This window comes from Armigeres subalbatus, chromosome 3, assembly GCF_024139115.2.
Source record: "Armigeres subalbatus isolate Guangzhou_Male chromosome 3, GZ_Asu_2, whole genome shotgun sequence".
Lineage (NCBI taxonomy): Eukaryota > Metazoa > Arthropoda > Insecta > Diptera > Culicidae > Armigeres > Armigeres subalbatus.
In genome coordinates, this window is record NC_085141.1 from 303,591,513 (window position 1) to 303,598,089 (window position 6,577).

The following is a 6,577-nucleotide window of genomic DNA, read 5'->3' on the forward strand; positions in this document are numbered from 1 at the left end:
TTAAGTCCTGGCCACTTTCTTGTTGGCCGAGAATTAACAGCTATAGCCGAACCGTTCTACGATGGTCTTAAGTAAAAGGCGTTGTCTCGGTATCAGCTGATCCAGAAACGAAAGCAATCGTTCTGGCGAAGGTGGTCATCGGAGTATATAACCGGATTACAGAAGCGCAGCAAGTGGAACAAATCGCCAACGCTACTTCGTGAAGGACTTTTGGTGGTACTGAAAGACGACAATTTGCCACCTCAAACTTGGAAACTGGGGCGCATCATGAGGATTCATCCAGGCAGTGATGGCGTTGTTCGCGTGGTTACCGTGCGAACCAACAGTGGCACGTACAGGCGACCTACAACGCAAATTGCTGTACTACCCATAGAAGACGCAGACCAGACAAGCCAGACGGATACGTTGAGCCAACCGGCTCCCGGGGGAGGATGTTAAGTGCACAATTTGAATATCAATATATTTTTTCTTCAGTGTAGAGTAGATCAAATTCTTACCCCCCAAAACTAAAGTTTTGACAGTTCTCTGTCTTGAAATTTCTTGATTTGCGTTTCCGGTTAGAATAGGGCAGCAGAGAAAAATCATAAGTAATAAAATTTCCGTAGAGTACGGATGTAAAAGTGATACAGTCCATGTGTTTGATTTTGTTTGACCGCTAAATTCCTGCCGAAACAAAAATATTCTCGAAATTCTCGAATATTTTACACCTGCTTGGGGAGAGCCACGAAAGGTTTCTCGTTGGTTCATCGTGAAAATCTCTTAGTGCCGTCAAGGAGAGTGGTTGTCTGGATTTGGCTACAGTTTGTTTGATCCTTTTGTGCCGCTCTTGCCGATCCGAGTCATCTACAGCGATTAGTTGAACTATTTTGAATTGCTTCAGGTTTCACTGATTAGTATAAAAATATTCTTGTATATTTCTTAGATTTTCACTATTATTATATTATTACACCATATTGAATTGAACTTTATTAGGCTTAAATACTTAGATTAGGAATATATGGTTGACATCTAGATTATTTCACTGAATTCACTATAAATTTAAACTGAATTAGAGATGGCGGAAAACGTCCAAAACTTAGGATTACGAGAGGAAGATTTAACCAAGATTTTTTATGACATTCGTGTCGACCACCTAAATGAGGATGAGCTCGACTTTGAGCTTGAAGTAAGGGATATTGTATTCGGCCAAGACGAAAGTATGAGCCAGAAACGATTAGCTTTGAGGGAAAGACTAAAGCGGGAAAAGAAAGAAGAGGCTATTGAACAGTGTTCGTTGAAACGCGGTCCGAGGAGTGGTGGCTTGCGAGGAAAACCTCTGAGCAATAGAAGCCACGGCCCAAAATTCAACTAGGGACCTACCGCTAAGATGTCAGTCAGCACTGCTGCACTTGGGGCTGAAAATAAGGTTAATTAAAGCTTGCACAGAATCAGAGGGACAGCACAAGTCTAATGAGATCATGGGGAGAGTATTATTACTTCTTTGGGAGTTTTTCTACAAGAAAATTTCGAAGGAAAACTTAGAGTTGAATTGGCTATTTAAGGAGCCGGTTGCAACTTCATCTGGTCCAACTGGGACCTCTCAGCAAACTTCGGTTGATGATGATATTTTTGGTTCATTGCAGCGATTAGGATTATTGGAAAGTGGTGATACGCAAACGAACGAAGAAGTTAGGGTGGGTTTGTTAAAACTAGAGCACGAACTATACCTACTGAGGAAGTTCAAAGAAGTTCACTCCAACCGTCCTTCACTAAGCAACAACAGCACCGTTAATTCCACGGCTACGCCTCAAGCCACGTATACCGGAACAATACCTAAAACGTCGTTGATAAGACAAGCGGCGGTTAATACGCAGGTGAGTTTGTCCCAGCCAGTCAGAACGCTTTGGGAATCCAGCTCCGAACACAGAGCCAATTTTGAACCAAACTGCTTTCCAGAGACTTTTGTTAGGAGTACCATTGGTTACCCGGCAATCAATACATTAACGAGTCCAACATTATCAAACACGACTCCGAGAATGGCGTCGACAATCAGTCCTAGTGTTTATTATAATGTACCCACGGTTAAACCGTCCGCGCCAATCGATTCTTGGTTTCCTTTATCAAGTGATACAGAAACCTCTCGTCAGTCCTTTTTATTATCTTCTTCCAAGCCGCCAGAAGAAAGATGGAAAATAGCGCCCTACGTTTCCAGGGATAATATTCCATGGCGGCAAACGTCCGTTCATAATTCTTTGTCATGGGGACCGGACTGGGTTTCAAAACCCCGGTCCGAAATTGGTATGACGACCGCTCAGAATCAGAGTGTTTCGAGCATGGCCAGTCATTCTAATAGTCAGGTTCCTGCGTCTTCGAGATTTAGCAGCATGCCACGCACGACAATGCCCGGCTTTGACCCCTACTAAGGTCATACAGTCGAAAATCTCTGCCAGTTTCAAAAGTGGAAGGTTGACAAGTACGCTGGTACCGACCAAGGGCTGAAACTGAACGAATTCTTGCATCTAGTATTCCAACTGGCCTTATCCGAAAACGTTACCGAGCCGGAGCTTTTCGATAGCGCATTCCATCTTTTACGGGACCGGCTCTGAGTTGGTATATGTCCATGCGTTCAGCGGGAAGCTTGGCCAACTGGGCCCATTTGATCACAGAACTTCGAAAGACATTTGCCCATCCGGAACTGGATTCGTTGGTTCGTTCAAAAATATACCAGCGACGACAACAACGAAACGAAACTTTCCAAGAATTTTATTATGACATGGAGAGTATGTTCCGCTCCATGATTAACCCTATGACAGAAGGTGAAAGGCTGGACGTCTTAAGGCGAAACATGCGGGCAGACTATAAAAAAGCCTTGCTATGGAAACCATTGGCAAATATCTCCGAACTGTTGGAGGCTGGGCATATGATCGATGCCTCTAATTTTTCACTCTTTGCGAAGGTGTTCGGTACGGATAAATCGACAAATATGGTTTCAGTAGGAAAACCAAATCGAGATGATACAGCTAAATTTACCAATCGTTCTTCAAACTTTAAACCTCAGGATAAATATTTAAAAGGTAAGGATTTGAAACCAAACCCATCCTACAAGGACAAACAGTCCACGAATGAACCCAAGGTCCAACAGAAAGTGGCATCAGAACTGGACAGGATGTTGCGAGTGGGCATAATCGAACGGGCACATTCAGATTGGTCGTCAAACGTAGTGCCGGTCATTAAACCTTCCGGTAAAGTCCGCCTATGTTTGGACGCCCGTAAAATAAATGAGAGAACGATCCGAGATGCCTATCCGTTGCCACACCCAGGCCGAATTTTGGGGCAGCTACCGAAGGCAAGATATTTGAGTACAATCGACCTCTCAGAGGCATTCCTACAAATACCCTTGGAGAAACGGTCCTGAAAGTATACAGCCTTTGAGTGTACAAAGGGAGGAGCATGTTTCAATTCACCAGACTCCCTTTCGGACTGGTTAATAGCCCGGCGTCGCTGTCTAGGTTAATGGATAGAGTTCTGGGGCATGGGGAATTGGAGCCGAACGTCTTCGTCTACCTTGACGACATCGTCATCGTGACGGAGACGTTCGGGGAGCATGTTAGACTCCTACAAGAAATAGCTCGGCGCTTAGCGCAAGCCAATCTTTCAATCAACTTAGAAAAGTCGAAATTTTGCGTGTCCGAGTTGCCATTCCTAGGATACCTACTTTCGACCGAAGGCCTCCGAGCCAATCCGGAAAAAGTGCGGGCAATAGTGGAATACGAACGGCCGACCACTATTACCAAACTACGACGGTTCCTAGGAATGGCCAACTATTATCGCCGTTTTATCGACGACTTCAGTGGAGTCACATCTCCTCTGTCGGATATGCTAAAGACTAAATCAAAACTTCTTAGATGGAACGAAGCGGCCGAAGAAGCTTTCGGTCAAATTAAAGAAAAATTAATTTCGGCCCCTATATTATCCCCTCCGAATTTCGAACTGGAATTTACGATCCAGACGGATGCCAGTGACGTGGCGGTGGCAGGAATACTCACCCAAATTCAGCAGGGACAGAGAGAGTTATCGCTTACTTCTCACATAAAATGACTACTCCGCAAAGAAATTATCATGCATGTGAGAAGGAAGCTTTGGCTGCTCTCCTGTCCATCGAAACTTTCGAGGTTATGTTGAAGGGTCACACTTTAATCTAATAACTGACTCGGCAGCCTTGACCCATATTATGACCACCAAATGGAAGACTTCTTCCAGGTGTAGTCGATGGTGTCTTCAGTTACAATACCACGACATGACCATCCACCACCGAAAGGGCAGAGAAAACACAGTTCCTGATGCGCTATCGCGAAGCGTACCGGTATCCGTAGCTGCTCTCTCCATTGAAGCCGAACGTCTGGGTTCCTCTAAGGGAGTAGAGATAATCGAACGGTCCGATACTAGCCCTGGTGGGGAGTGGTATGAGAATTTAATAAGTCAAATTGTCGAAAGTCCAGAAAAGTATCTTGACTTTCAATTGAGGGACGGAAAGCTTTTCAAATATTTATCCTCCCCTGGATCGACCCACGATCAACGTTTCGATTGGAAGGAAGTTCCCTCCCCGCACGAGAGATCCATGATTCTAGTGGAGAATCATGAAGGCTCCATGCACTTGGGCACGGATAAGACCCTGGCGCGAATCCGACAGCGCTATTTTTGCCACGAATGGTCATCGACGTCCGAGAACATATACAAAATGCACAATATGCAAGGAAACAAAGGAGCGAATATTTCCTTGGCACCACCGTTAGGAAACCAAAGAATTACCACCCACCCTTGGCAAATCATTGCTTTAGACTTCATAGGTCCACTACCTCGAAGCAAGAAGCAGAACCAGTATCTATTCACGGTAATTGATCTCTTTAGCAAATGGGTCATGCTGGTACCCTTCCGGAGAATTGATAGTGTTTCCTTCTGTGTCGCACTCAGGGACCAGTGGTTCTTCCGCAACTCTGTCCCTGAAGTGGTCATCACCGACAACGCGACTTGTTTCCTCTCTCACGAGTTCCGGAAATTACTGGATCGGTTTGATATTAGGCATTGGCTGAACTCAAAATATAATTCTCAAGCCAATCCTGTGCAACGAGTTCACCGCACAATAAATGCCGCGATTCGCTCCTATGCGCGAGAAGATCAACGGCTATGGGATTGTAAAATCTCTGAAATAGAAACGGTTTTAAATAATTCCTTACATACGTCCACTGATCTTACACCCTATTTCACAACCCATGGATATGAGATACTAATTCGGGGCTCAGATCATAAGCTCTACGAGCCGGAAAATGATTTCAACCTACAGGAAAGGTCCAAACAACAGAAGGAACTTTACGGAGAAATTTGTGACTTGGTCAAGGAAAATCTTGCCAAGGCCCACAATGAAAGCAAAAAACGGTACGATCTCCGACACCAGAGGTTTGGGAAAAGTTTCACGGACGGGCAACTAGTTTTTCGCAGAAACATGAAGCTGTCCAGCGCCCTTGAACACTATAACGCCAAATATGGGCCACAGTTCTTGCCGGCGCGAGTAATTAGAAAAAAGGGGTCCTCATCGTACGAGCTTGAAGACCTTGATGGTAAGCCTCTCGGTGTCTGGCCAGCGCAGCACCTCAAACCCGGGTAATATCCTTGATTAAGGTCTCAGGAGAATGTCCAGCAATCCAGGTTGTTTCCTTCGACAATTTAAGCTGCAATTTTCCACAAACACTTAAAAATTGATCTCAACGCTTTGCATTCCCTCAGAAAAAGTTTTGTTTTGTTTATTTTCACTGACGTTTTCTGTTCATTGATATGTCAAAATTAAGAGCTAAAGTTAGCTGCGATGACTGCACGAAAAGAGTGCGTTCAAAATATTCATTGATATCGCCGCACAAGCCTATACACATAGTTTAATTGAAGAAGAATGGAGTATAGAATGAACCCAGTCAGTAGACGATTCTCACCGGCATCGACAGGGGAATCGTTAGTTTGCTCACAAGAGGCGAATGAAGCCTTGGGGCTAGCCGATAGGACGGGATGCGTCTTTTGGAAATGAAGAAGAGGATATTTAGGAGTAGTAATAGTATAATAGGGAATAATATAAGGGTGAATGAAACAGGTGTACAGATGGAATGAATAAATAAGGGCCCAATGAAAGCAGGTGAATGAGAAGAATGACTGAGTCTTAGAAAAAAAAATCTATGAATAGAAAATAAAGTGAAAGTATATAGTCTGTTTCACGAAAATCGGCAAAGGAAGTTAAATTCTGTTCCTTAGATAACATAAGTGAAAAAAAATTGTCAAGTAAGAAAAAAAAAATGAACAAACAAAAGCAATTTCAGAATGGTTAACCTTTCAGGTGAGGTGAATGCAAACTGGCACGAGCATTTAATAATTCATGGAACCGAACCTGTGGCTTTACTGGATGGCCTCCGAGCTGCCGTTATTAATATATTATCCGATTAACCACATTTGATAACCCATGACCAACATAAAATTGAGCTTTTCCTAAGGCTCAATTTTCTCCCCGCAGGGGGATGATTGTTACCGACGATAACAATTGTGACCAAATTTCATAATA